The sequence below is a fragment of the Lepidochelys kempii genome, chromosome 9 (genome assembly GCF_965140265.1).
Source record: "Lepidochelys kempii isolate rLepKem1 chromosome 9, rLepKem1.hap2, whole genome shotgun sequence".
NCBI classification, from domain to species: domain Eukaryota; kingdom Metazoa; phylum Chordata; order Testudines; family Cheloniidae; genus Lepidochelys; species Lepidochelys kempii.
In genome coordinates, this window is record NC_133264.1 from 68,201,523 (window position 1) to 68,215,562 (window position 14,040).

Consider the following 14,040-nt stretch of genomic DNA (forward strand, 5'->3'; position numbering starts at 1 on the left):
TTACTTACTAAAAGTTCTAAGACTCCATTCCTGTTCTGTCCCCGGCCAAGACGACTACAGACAGACACACAAACCCTTTGTTTCTCTCCCTCCTCCCAGCTTTTGAAAGTATCTTGTCTCCTCATTGGTCATTTTGGTCAGGTGCCAGCGAGGTTACCTTTAGCTTCTTAACCCTTTACAGGTGAGAGGAGCTTTCCCCTGGCCAGGAGGGATTTCAAAGGGGTTTACCCTTCCCTTTATATTTATGACAATAGTATTATACAAATTTAACTCCCTGTGTGGACACGCTCATTCAGGTCCGAGTGACTTTTTGTGGTTTAGCTTAAACCCCTTCCAAAGTGACGTAAGCCAAATTGAAAAGTGCACTCATGAATCTGAATAAGAGTACCCACACTGGGAGTTATACTGGTATAATTTATACCAACATATCTTTCCTGTGTTGACAAGCCCCAAGACGATAGCAAACATTGTAGGGGGAGGAGGGATAGCTCAGTGGTTGGAGCATTGGTCTGCTAAGCCCAGGGTTGTGAGTTCAATCCTTGAGGGGGCCATTTAGGCATCTGAGGCAAAACTTGGGGATAGGTCCTGCTTTGAGCAGGGGGCTGGACTAGATGACCTCCTGAGGTCCCTTCCAACCCGGATATTCTATGATTCTATGATAGTGTTGACCTTGAAAAAGAAGTTAACTGGTTTATTTTTTCAAACTGACCATTGTCACTGAGTGCTTCACAATTGTTTGCTAATGAATGAATGTCAATGAATGAATGTCAATTTCCTGTTGCTTTTATTTTGTCACAGAACCCAGACATCCTTCATGGACAATGTTAACAAGTGCATTAGTAGTGTTATATTTCTACACACACAGCACTCATTACAAGATGAGCTGCAAAAGAACAAGGCCAGGTAGACCACACTACAGCAACACATGCTACTCTGGATCACTATTAAAATGGTCTTTCAAAGCCTCCCTGAGCCGTATAGCTCTGCACTGAGCTCTTCTAATAGCCCTTGTATCTGTATCTTCCAATTCAGGAGACAGCCACTCCCACTCCACCCTGGTGGAAACTTTTTCCTCTTTGCTTCAAGGATATTATGCCGGACACAGCAGGCAGCTATAACCATGGGGATTTTTTTTAATGAGGTCCAGTCTCACAAGTAGACAATGCCAGAGATGCTTCAAATGACCAAAGGCACATTCAGCTGTCATACTACACTGCTGAGCCTGTAGTTGAAGCATTCCTTGGTGCTGTCGAGGTGGCCAGTGTACTGCTTCCTGAGCCATAGGAGCAATCGGTAGGCTGGGTCTCCCAGGATCACTACTGGCATTTCAATATTCCCAATAGTAATCCGCTGGTTGGAAAAGAAAGTCCCTGCTTGCAACTTTCTGAACAGTCCTGTGTTCTTAAAGATGCATGTGTCATGCACCTTCTCTGACCACCCCACACTGATGTTGGTACAGCATCCCTAGTGATTCACCAGCACTTGCTTCACCATAGAAAAGTAATCCTTTCGGTTGATGTATTCTGTGGCAAGGAGGTCTGGTGCAAAAATAGGGATGTGAGTGCCAGCTATTGTCCCACCACAGTTCAGGAAGCCCATTGCTGCAAAACCATCCACTTTGTCCTGCACATTGCCCATAGTCACAGTCCTTCATTGTAGGAGGCAATTAAAGGCCCTGCACCCTTGCATCACAACAGCCCCCATGGTTGATTTCTCAACTCCAAATTGATTCCTGACTGATTGCTACCAATCTGACATTGCAAGTTTGCCCAGTGAAATCATCACTTGCTTCTTAACTGTCAGTGCAGCTCTCATTTTGGTGTCCCTGCGCTGGAGGGCTGGGGCAAATTTGGCACATAGATCCAGGAATGTGGCCTTGAACATCTGAAAGTTCTGTGGTCACTGCTCATCATCCCAAATCTGCATGACAGTACCATCCCACCAGTCAGTGCTTGTTTCTCAGGCACTCCAGCTGCAGCTGTTCTGCAAACCATCTCCAACAACCTTGAATTGTTTCTTTCTGGGTCTCACAGGAATCTAGTCTCCAAGGAATCGTCATATCCCCTATGGCTCTTCTTGCAGTTCTACAAATACTGTAAGATCAGGCACCCGTGCTCGCAAATCTCCTCCCAGTAGTGCAGAGCTGTGAAGGATGCATGCTTCTGTTCCACATGGTGGACAGCAAGGAGGGACGTATGGGTTTGTGGGAATTTTGAAAAGGTGTGAAATATTACGCGATGGATAGTACTGCGCTATTGGAAGCTGAACCCATGCGCCCAGCCACCCCTGCACAACTCATTTCGGCCCTGTCAGGCATTGCTAAAACTTTCCTAAATGCTCTGTGCTGTATGGTGTTTAGCTGCACAGTGGGATAGCTACCCAGGTGTGCTGCACTCCACATCAATACAAGCGCTCCTATTTGTAGCATTCATACAAGGTTCATGCACTTGGCAACATTCAGGGCACACCCGGAGTGTTGTGTAGGAGCAGTGCACACACGGCTCCTCTCAAGGGCATGAACCTTGGAATCTCGCCCAGATGACATGAACCGTGGGAAGCCTCCCAGGACTGGGCTCAAGGCCCAAGAGCAAGGAATGCGGTAGATAGAAATTGGTAAATAAGAATATTAAACAAAGCCAGTGTATTCCTTTTATCTGTTGGAGAATGTAATGCGCGGGGGGAGAGAAATAATAAAGGAGAGGGTGGAAAGCCGACAGGAGCAGCCCGTTGGCAGACCAGCCTGCTTGCTTGCTTAAAGCTTTGTGCTGTCTTGTATTTGAACCACAACACCTATTGAGGAAGAATACTACTGACATGAGAAGCGTAGTGTGGAGACGCACAGGCGATGTAATAACTGTGGTTGTTGTATGGCTATGTAACTTAAGTCAGCATAATTTTGTAATGCAGATGTGGCCTTAGCTACTGTTATTTGGGGAGATGGTGTTCCTACACTGACAGTTGAAACCTCTTCTGTCAGTTTGGGCTGTGTCTACACTATCAGGTTGTGCTGGCATAGCTGCCATGACTTAGCTGTGCTAACATGGTCTTTGTAATGTAAACATACCATAACTTCACATGCAAGGTTTAGCTTGAGAGGTAATAAATAAAAATAAAAGACTGAACCTTAAGCCATACAATACAGAGCCAAAGTAAAAACTTGTTTTTGATTCACTGACCCCTGTTGCAGTTTTGTACAGCTTATTAAATCAGATTCACGTGCAAAATTAGCATTATGCTTTTCTTGTGCATTACTTATTTCAATTTCAGTCTGTTCATTACATTGTTTTCTCTCCCCCCAGACAGTGTATTGGAGTTCACTATTGGATTGCAAATGACTGTCACCTTGAGAAGCTAATAAATCAGTCCCTTTCATTTTCAAATTTTCAATTGTGTTGACACTGTCTCAGGTTCCTCATGACATGGTTTGGGTATTTAACAGCAGGGATAGGATCTATTCAATGGATCCCCACCTCTGGCATATTTAAAGCCAACCGATCTGCAGAATAACAATAAAATGATGCAATCAATATATATTATGGGCCCAATGGAAAGTGCATTGAAACCAGTAAAATTAGGCATTTTATATAGTAGTTAATAACTTTGCAAGCACTGTGCTCCATTCTTTCAAACACCAGTTTTAATCATGCTGGTGGAGCTGCAATGCTTCTGAGAATTAGATTAATTTTTACCGGTGCTTCGCTTCATGAATGTAACAAATATTGTAACTGGGTTCATGTAAACCCAGTTAGACTAAAAAGGCAATAACCACAGTTTTTTGTAAATATAATCCCAACTAGTAAAAAATGTCCATAATGAAATGTAAAGTCACATGTAACTCTGATTTGAGTGTTGTAGAAACTTTCATGCTATGAATGACATATGAACCTGGGAGGTGTGTGACTGCTTTGTACTGAAAGCATGTGACACTCACAGCTTTCAGTGGGTTTAAAGAAAACCTGGTAAAATTAGACCATAGGAAGTGAGGTGTGTTTGATTTACAGGATAAAACAAACCCACTTAGCCATATTCCGTGCTGCTATAATTGGGTGCAGCTCCATTCTGTACTGCTATAAATGGGTGCATCTCCCTTGGTTGCAGGGTAGTCTTATTTACACCAGTAGAAAAGATGGCCTACCATTACAGTGCAATTCAAGTGTGAAGAATCCATGCAGTATAAAACTAAGGGAAATGTTACTGTGATGCCTTGCAACCAAAACCACTTAATTTCACACAGCTCAAATTATAGCCATTAGAGAGAGAATTCTGAAATGATGTGCCATTCGTCAGGCAATGTATGACATAATGATCATTAACCATGTTGTGTGATTTCAGGTTGGGAGAAGTCATAGTTAATTACTGTAGTTGTGTAGTCCTGTTCCTTCACTAGCATTACGGTTGAAATTTCCCTTGAGTTTAAAGAAATGCCACACAAATGCCTCTCTGAAAGTTTATATTCTCATGATAAAGTTCTAGAACATGCAATAGGTACATATGACACAGCAAAAAGATTCTCCAATTTATTTAAACTTCACTACTCTGTGTGGGGAAAATGCCAAAGTTCTTGCGGTAAGTAACCTGGCTAAAACAAAACAAAACAAAAATAAAAAAAAACCACCCACAAACAGGTGAACTCTTGTGGCTCAGTTGTTCCTTCTATATAGTACTAGATTGCAACTGTTACTGTGATCAGAAAGTAGCCTGAAACTAAAAAGCAGTTTCAACAACATATGAACTTTTGCCCCAGATCAGTAAAGCACTCCTAAATCAAACAGCACTTAACCATGTGCTTAAGTTTCATTGAAGATAATAGGACTCAAGCTCATCCTTAAAGTTAAGCAAATGTGCAGGTGCTTTTCTGACTCAATGCTATATGCTCACAATGAAGACTGAGTAATTCTCCTCTTTACCTGTATCCTTAGTGAAAAGTAAGAGGTCACTTGATTACATTTTTTCCAGATTTGCTGCCCTTTAAATTTAAAGGCAATGCTTCTTTCCATGACAGTAGTCATTTTCACAAGAGGTCTAGTTAAATAGTGTGGCAGTATTTTTTTTTTCAAAACCTGTGTGATTTCATAAACATTATATGTGTGGAGATAAGTTAGTGAGCAAAATTATATGGGTGACTTTGTGATGGTGTCAGGAAGGAAACTATTCCATGCAGAGCATTGTACAGCTGGGGTTGAGCCTGCAAACTTCTGCTTGTGCAATTAATACCAGCACGTACTTTGAAAGAGTTTGTAGGTTCATTAACTTCTTCAAGTACGCTACTTCCTTCCCCTTCCCACCAGAAACATGAAGTATTGTGTATTGCCCTGACAGAATACATAGATTCTCTCTTGAGTTTGAGCACATAAGTAATTCCATGAAATTCAGTGGAATTACTCATGCTGAAAGTTAAGTCTGTGCCTAATTGTTTGCAGGGCTGGGCATATAATTTTTAAATGCTTGTTGGCACTTGAAAACTGATGCAACCAGACATTACGTAGTACAGTTTCTAGAGGTGGGCCATTTCTAGTGTTCCTACTGATAATTTCTGATAATAGACTTGAATATTTACAGCAAAGAAATAAACATTGAAAATTATTATATTCAGCAATAATGTTTTAATTAAGAAAATTATAAAAAATTCTAAGTGTGAATAATTATTGAACAACTTTGGTGCTTAATTAACTGTTATATTATGCTACTTTATTAGGCTGCAATAATTAATCCATTAGCAATTCTATTGGCTCAGATAAAGAAACTAATTACTTTAAATCTTCATGCCTATGAAGAGATGAAATGCATTATGATTATCATTAGAATAATTTTTACAGTAGTTTGGATAAGTAATATCCTGTTTTATTTTGCTTGTTAGAAAAGCTATTATAAGAGCATAATCAGTTTCTAATAGCAAATAGCACAGGACAATTACATAATGTAATGTGTGTTGTATCTGAAAACTCTATTTTAGTCTAATTTAACAGACTTAAATTTTGCCAGTATTAATAGGTTTTTTATTTGAAATATGTAAGCAGTATACCTCACTGTTGCAAATATCAGATGTACTGTACCACAGTGAACTGGGCACCCGGAGATAAAAGGCCATAGCAGAATTTCATTATCAAGCTAACTTGTCTTATAATTTAATATTTTTAGCTCTGTTATATTTAATTAGCTCAGACTATTAATGTGGGGATAGCTATCAAGGTACCATTATGGGAGTGATAATCCAAGTGAGATGATATTGCATTAGTTTGTGAATGATTATGCTAATACAGTACTTGTGATAGGCTTCTCAGTTGAGCTGGCTAAATTCTGCAGTAAAGCAGCTGAGCATTTGGTTGTTCAATAATTATTACATTATTATTGTTTGTTATTTAGATTACTATAGCATCTCGGAGCCCTAGTCATGCCTCAGGGGCCCCCACTGCAAAAAAGTCAGTCCCATTCAAAGAATTTACACTCTAAGTATTAGACAAGAGACAACAGATGGATACAGACAGATGGATGGGGATGGAATGCAAGAAAATGAGACCATATTGGTCAGCATGAAAAGCAGTGGTCTCAGCACACCAGCAGCCTAACTGTTGTGAAGTTTATTGTCAACATCATGCAAAGGAGAGGGATTTGAAGAATTATAATGAGGTAACTCTGGATGTTTGCAGGAAATCCCTCCCAAGCCTGAAGGGCAGTGTAAGAAAAAGCACAAAGATGTTTGTTTGAAAATTTAACAAAAGAGCTGGATTCTCAGGCTGACTGGAGGTGGAATTGATATCTTAATATTGAATAAGAGATGGTAGGGAGGGAGGGGATAGGCCACACAAGGCCTTGAAAATGAAGACAAGTACCTTATGTTTGATGTAATAGAGATGGGGAGCTAATGGAAGTTTGCAAAAAGAGAGGTGAGAGCCATGACCATAACTGGATTTAAATTGACCTTTTTCTATACTTGTCATTTTTGCTAATTATATTTATGCTTTCAATAACTAACCTGAGCAATTTGTGTCAGTTTCTTAATAAATAGCCTGCATCGATGCAGGCTAACTGCCTCATAACAAAATTGAAGTAGTCCCCCAAAACACCTTATATCAAAACGTGTTTTAAAGCTTGTGGTGTACAGGTTAGCTTGTGGTCAGTTGTTTTTGTTCTCTCATCATGGGAAAAGCAAAAATAGGTGACCCAGGGTCACCACTTGTCCTACTTTTATGCTGGGCACAAACATCTGCCCGTAGGCCTCTCTTTGCTAACATTATCCTAACTCCCTTTGTGTGTATTCCATACTTGTCCCATGCCATGTTTCAAGTTAATAAGTTACAGCAACTTCTATCAGTATTATACCCCACAGTATTATTGCCTACCAATGCATGCCTAACTGTATTAGTGGTTCAGGAGAGGGAAGGGTCATAGATAAACAGTACTGAACACTTTTATGATCTATAGGATTTTTTAAAATCCTTATAGCCACAAAGTGGAGAACTAACCAGTTGTAATAGAAAAAGGAGAGTACAGTAGATACCCCACCTACTGTCCATATTTTATTCTTTAATCATACAAGGGCAGAATGGGTCACTTGAGTGACATTATGCTTGTTAAACTGTCTTTTTGAATAGTCAGCTGCCTACGAGTCTTGCTATTTATAACCGTGAAATAGGCAGCTGTTAGTAGGAGAAATCCTTCCATTTTTCTGCCACTATTAAATACTTATTTTATCAAGTAGCATGTGTTGAAAGGGATATGGAATTGCAGAGTTGGTACAGCAGGTTAATGCACTAGAATCTCCTATGAAAACTGGGTGTAAATTTGATTTGACAGGTGAAATCCATTTGTTAATCTTCATCCTTAGTCCTAATGGACATTTTTTATGTATATAATAATTTCCACATAATTCAGCACAATTGGTACCATTAACATCCTCTATTAAGGTTAGTTTTTCTGAAAGTCAGGCTAGTGTAGGTCAAGACCGAGGTGCATTAGCAGGGCTGTTTGTGACCTCACTCTACCTTGCTTTTAGCCATTATTATCTGCCTTTCATTTTCATAACCACTAACGCAATCAAATTTCGAGTGAATAAACTGAGAGGAAATAGAATCTTCACTTCATACACTTCAACAGATGCTTTAATTTGTGTGCTGAAGACATTAATTTGAGTGGATTAGTTATTCCTTTTACAGACTATAATCTAAAACATCAAATGTGTGTAGAAACATATGATGGTTATGTACAATTTTAGATGTGTTAACTGAATTTATCCTACTTAAAGCTGGGTATAGCAGGTTGTTAACTTCTAACTAATTCTATATTACAGAAATTCTTCCCTTCTAGTCTCCCCACAACCTTATTTATCTATTTATTTTTGGAGCATTTGGTATGACTGTGAAGTCTATTCGGATGTGACTAATATAAAGTTACCAACCATACAAGGGCAATTTGGGGTTGGTTCGATGGAAGTTTCTGATCTTTGGAAGTAAGTTCTAAGGAGACAGTTGAGATTTCCAGTAGTGTCTTCTGTTTAAATGATTCCAAATGTAATGAACTCAAGGAAAGCACACCACTTTCAGGATGCTGCTGTCACTTAATTTGGCTTGTCGATCAGACATACGCTGAATGACATGAGTGAAAGGCATATTCTTTTATTCTCCCAGATTCATTTCAAGCTATTTGATAAGGAAGGAGCTTAGGATCTCCATGGAAGAGGCATTAGTAGTCTATACCCTGTTCTAGCTCTGTCTGGGGTCTTGCAGAGGGGGCGGCTTATGTTACACTGTCTGGAGTGGCTCATGACTGTGAGTGTCTACCTCAGGGCAGACTGTCAAAAACAGGGCAGACACCCCAAACTGGTGGCATATTCTACTAGATCTCACCAGCCCAGTACCAAATATGAATTCCTAAAGTACTACAGTACTGTTTGTGATTCCATTATAATAGTCTTATAATGGAATCACAAACAGTCCCCTTGGACACTCCAGTCTACTTTGCTACCCAAGCAAGCTGTGCTATGTGATAAATGGTCACTTACACCAAAAATCACAAATAGTTCAGGTTAATTCCAAGACCCAAGAGGCCAGTCACTCACCCAGATCAAGTTGCGTCCTATATCTCTTGATGAATACAATGCTGGTATCCAATTCTATACTAACTACAGGTTATAGCTAAGGAAAAGAAATGAGTTATTGAGAGGTTAAAGCAAGTAAAATATATGTACAATTGAATCACAGTATGTAATTCCACATGGTAGCAGAGATGTAGTAATCTTCCAGTTTCCCAAGTGTCTCAGGGCTACCCATAATCACTCTGGGGATCACTGTGTTCTTCAGTTATTCCACCCTATTAGAATCCAAACAGTCCAGAGATTAAGAATTTTTCCTTTGTATCCATCCTTATACCTTCTCACAGAAAACAAGCGGAGAAGGTCACTACCCACGTGGGCATTTTCTTTGAGGACGGAAATTGAGGAAAGCATTTAGAGTCTTTGATCTGCGATCATCTCACACAATGACCACTTGTTTTGAAATTAGCATTTTACTGTTAAAATTTTTCATTTGCATTGCACAAGCCTTTCTCATTTGGGTTATTTAGTTACGGGTGTATATACAATATAAATGTTTGCTATTACATTATAATGAGAAACAGAGACATAAAAACAATGTACGTAATATCTTGTTAGTTTCATGAACTTTGAACACCAAATACATTCTTATTCATTTAACAATCACTTTGATCTAGACTAATATGCAGGTGAATTGCCCTGGTTTCCAGCTGTGCATTTGTAAGTGTTTAGTGAGTCTTGGGGCTTTGGCATGAGCTGAAACCTGGTCTGCCACTGTCACAGCTTAGACAAGCCCCATGTGGGTCCTCGTATTCTGTAGCTCACTGTCTAAGCTATTTGGTGACAGGGTAGTAAGAGATCTTCAATGTGATAAGTTAGGGAAATTTGCACACATGAAATGTTGGTTAAATTTCAATAAAGTGTTTCTGCCAGTGTTTCTAGTGGACCACAAAATGAATAGCTTGATGGCTTGACAAAGCCCTGGCTGGGATGATTTAATTGGGTATGGGTCCTGCTTTTGAGCAGGGGGTTGGACTAGATGACCTCCTGATGTCCCTTCCAACCCTGATATTCTATGATTCTATGAATAGTCCAGCAGTTAACCCCTTAACCTTCTTAGCTTTTATCACATAAAAAATTCTGGGATACTTATTCTTAGGACTAGAGGTGGGGCAACCAACACTTCTGTTTTTCTAGAGCTACATGAAGTCTGAAAAAAATTATGCTCAACTTCTTTTGGCATTTCACATCCCTCTGCAATTGGCTGCAGATACCTTTTGTCTAGTAGACAGTAATAGCTCACGTTGCTTCAAGGGCAAGTCACTCATCCTCTGCCTCACTTTGGCATGTAGCAGCTGCGTAAAGTAGTTTTGGCACCGGCCTGCAAGGTAGGAAACCTGTATTACGATTGTGTGTGTGTGCACATGTGCGCACACCTGTACTTCTCCTGAATTTTGCCTCTTCATAGAATCTCTTTACTACCAAATATTTATTGGGTATCGTGGCCAGAGGCCATGTACTTTTAAGTATATGCATAATGCAGAACACTGAAAGAAACATTTAGTAAAAGGAGGAGAGTTGGAACACTACAGTGATTAGTTATCAGATTTCATTGGCCAAATTGGGCTAATGTTTGTGGGGAAAGCCCTAGGGAATCAGGGAAGTTTTTGCAGGGTGGACTGGGCTGGCACTTTTACATGGTTCAGCCCCCTGTATTCCAAGTTATCCAACTGTGGATGATGGATTTGAACTTGGACCAGCAGTTGGGTTAGGTGAACGTGATCACCTGTTAGTACCCTGGAGTGGGACTTATAAGGAGAAGCCTCCTCCATCAGAGAGAGAAGGGGAGAAAGATGCAAGGGGTCCAGAAGGGAACCAGGATTAGAGATGACTGGGGAAAAGGCCTAGCTGGACCTACTTGCATGGAATGAAGGAGCAAAAGCCTCAAGAATTAGAAGCTTTAGTAAATGCCAGGGAGAATGACCTTCTTTTTTTTTTTTTTTTTTTTGCAAACCCGGTAAGGGGCTAAAAAAACCCTGTGGAGTAGGAAAGCCTTGTTTGCTTTAAGTTGACATTTGAACTATGGTGGTATTTTAATAAACCAGACTCCAAGAAGGGGGGTTATTTGGCATAGGAGCAGCTGAGTGCTCTCATTAGGAAGCACAACAAGCAGAAACTAAGGCAGCAGAAAAATCTCACACTGGATTGGTTAAACCTTGTTACAGAAGGCCTTTCGAGGCAACTCTGCTGTTTGAATGAGGAAGTGGAAGTTTGGCTACGCCACACATAAGCTATCAGGTGTCTTTAAAAGTTAATATACTTCAAAAACAGAAATTAATAAGTGGGGCCCAGTCTGCTAAAGAATGGGAAATGGGCCTTAAATTCTTCCCGGGCAGTTCTGCTGCCAGAGCAGGAGATTGAGTTACCCAAATCAGGATGAGGCTAGCAGCAGGAACCGTTTCCAGATGTGTTTAAAACATTATTCCTCAGTTATGGAACTAAAATAGTGACAGATCTGGCAGCCAGAATGTTCACCAGCTGGGGCTGTGTCCAGGAGAGCAAAGGAAGTCTGAAACCTTTTGTTCCTCAGCCCAGCTCGAAAGGGAAAAATGACATCTGAACATTATTGTAATGCATTTTGAGAGTGTACATATATGAGGAAATCATGTAGTGTATTTTCAAGCTGTGACTGTATTAAAATACCTGTGTTTTAAAGTTCCTCTTTATATGTTCCTCTTGACAAAGCCCTGGCTGGGATGATTTAGTTGGTGTTGGTCCTGCTTTGAGCAGGGGGTTGGACTAGATGACCTCCTTAGGTCTCTTCCAACCCTAATCTTCTATAATTCTCTATGTCTTGCTGTCAAGGTACTCTCACATGAACAGCAAGAGCAAAAGATTTTATTGAACATGAACAACACTGGCTGTCTAGCTACAACCATGTAATTCAGTAGACAGTGTAAGCAAGTGCACTGGCAGTCCTACTGCAAAGGAGGTAAGTGCACGGGGAGTGCAGTAGTATGACACCTGTTCTACAAGTTCACATCAGGGTCACCATGCCTGCATGAGGGTGGAGTGTAGAGGGGACAGCTGACCATGTGCACTTTGCTCCAGGGACTAGGGCAGAGAGGTAGCAACCCAAGCAGCCTTCCAAGGTACCTGACTCCCCTGTTACAGGGGATATGACCCATTATCTTTTGTCACTCTTGTCCCTCATTCTCTCCAAGTCTCGTAACATCTTTATGTAAGCTCTTTAGGGCTGGGATAGGGTCTTAGGTGCCATAAAGGCATACAATCATGCTACTGAGCTGTTTTGAGGTGTTGTTCATTACCCTCAACTCTCAATGGGAATTGAGGGAGCTCATCACTTTACAGAGTCAGGCCCATCCTGAATCAATCATAATGATGATTGACAAAGTCAGTACCGTAGAACCCTGGCTTGCTAGGAAGCCTGTGTAGGACTTACAAAGCTACTAAGATGAACAAAATATGTTAGTTTTAAAAGTTAAACAATTATTTCTTGATATTACCAACAACTCTGTATTATCCCTGCTTTCTTCATCACTACTGCTGTCCATGCAGCCTTCAATAAGGACGGAGTAGGAAAGTGTTGTTGGCACTTTTCCAAATCTTATTAATTATCTGTACCTGTGACATTGTCCCGCTGTTAGTCATTAACCTCGCAAAACTTGTGCCAATGATGGGGTCCCAGATATGCAGCTGCTCTGTAGGAGTTCATCACACAGGCCGCCTACATACTCAGGTCCTATTTATTAGAGTATAACAAGCAACAGATGCCAGGTGAGGAGCTGATTTAGATTGAATAAATTCCACTAAATCAGATGTCCTTGTTAGTACTGCACCATTGTTAACGTGTGAAAATTACATTTTTTTTAAAACGAACTATTATAGAACAGGTTTCAGAGTAGCTGCGTGTTAGTCTGTATTCGCAAAAAGAAAAGGAGTACTTGTGGCACCTTAGAGACTAAATAAATTTGTTAGTCTCTAAGGTGCCACAAGTACTCCTTTTCTTATTATAAAACAGACTATTGGGATATTTTTTTCAGTTTAGTGTCCAGTCTATACCAGCATAGCTACCTGGACTTGTTTTCAGTGGAAGGAGGGCCAGGTCCATGATAGTGCAGCAATATGGTAATTTGGACATTACACGCAGAAGAATCTCTTCTCTGTGTTTTTAGTCTATCAGGAATGGATGTGAAGTTTTCAGGAGTCTGTATTTTAGCCAGCTCTATAAGGATGTGCTCGAAGGTGAGTGATCTTTAAGAACAAATTAGCAAAATAGTAACTACTGTATGGCTCATGAAATATAAAGTGACATGCCTCTATATACATGAAGCAAAGAGCAGTTTCAGCTAATCCACTGCCTGCCTCAAAATTAATGTCATGGTACATTAACATTAGCTGCGAACTTAATTCATGCACTAATGTACAGTCCCATAAGAATTCAATTTGCAAACATCTCTGTGTTCAATCAGTTCTTCTTATGTACAGTAGACATTTTAAAAACAGGTTTCCAAAGCAAAGCCATTTGATACTCACAAGGTTCAATAAATGCTTAGGAAATTGTGCACTAACATTAACTAAATCTGTTTAGGCTGTAGTATTAAGAGGGGCAAAGATTCTGAGGTGTCGTGTTCCTGGAAAGACTATCAAGATTGGGGGATTTGAATGAGTTAGCAGCTTATTGAAGAGCTGGGAAATAAGCAGTACCAATGTTCTTTATCACCATTCTTCATACTGGCCATTTCATGAATCCAGGCTAGCATGTCTATTGTGCTTGTAACGAACAGTGTTTGTCTACACTGTTCATGGATACTTGCGAACGGTGTAGATGGAATAGCACCAAACTTGAGAACTCACCCACTTGACCTAGAGTGAACTACCTTAGCTTTAAATAGTGGGCTGTTATATATGAAATCTAGTGGGAGACCTCAGATGTGCAAAGCCAGTGTATTACATAGCCACTAGTAATGGCTGAATCCTTTTAACTGAAA